General features: G+C 32.8%; 1 protein-coding gene across 1 annotated transcript in view; it reads right to left on the minus strand.

Annotated features, from left to right (window-relative positions):
* LOC119588988 overlaps positions 1–652 on the minus strand; it is a 14,368-nt gene that overhangs the window by 3,066 nt on the left and 10,650 nt on the right. The window lies entirely within an intron of this gene.

Raw genomic sequence — 652 nt, forward strand, 5'->3', positions numbered from 1 at the left:
CGCTGTGTTATATAGGTGTCGTTAATCGCTCGTAATGTCATACTAACATGGGGGAAGGTAATCTATTGTTATCAGTTAGGTAATTAAACGCTCGTTATGTCTCATTAACAAGGGGGGGGGGAAGCATTAAGTGCCTGTTAGTAATTGGGATAATCGCTTGTTAATTAGACTGATTGTTTGTTATCAATTAGGTTAATCCCTAGTTATTAATTAGGTTAATCGCTTGTTATTAATTAGGTTAATCGCTTGTTATTAAGTTAACTGAGCCATTAATCGGTTGTTAGGAACTGAATCATTAATTGCTCGATAGTTATCTTTAATTGGTATAATTAATTACCTTTCCTCGTGGAATAGGACATTAATTGTTTATTAGTTATCATTAATCAGGGATAATCAATTGCGCGTTAATTCTCATCATTTAGAGAATCATTAACTGCTGTTTAATTCTCACTGATTGGGGGGGGGGGGGTCATTAATCATTCAGTGATCATCCTTAATTACGGGTAAATTAACTATTAGTCGATTTTCATCTTTTAGGAGGATCATTAATCAATCAAAAGTTACGTTAATACGTTAATCTTTAATTTTAGGGCTTAATTACTCATATCAATCAGATCATTTTAATCAAGTTACATTAGTTACCACTACAGAA

This window comes from Penaeus monodon, chromosome 24, assembly GCF_015228065.2.
Source record: "Penaeus monodon isolate SGIC_2016 chromosome 24, NSTDA_Pmon_1, whole genome shotgun sequence".
NCBI lineage: Eukaryota > Metazoa > Arthropoda > Malacostraca > Decapoda > Penaeidae > Penaeus > Penaeus monodon.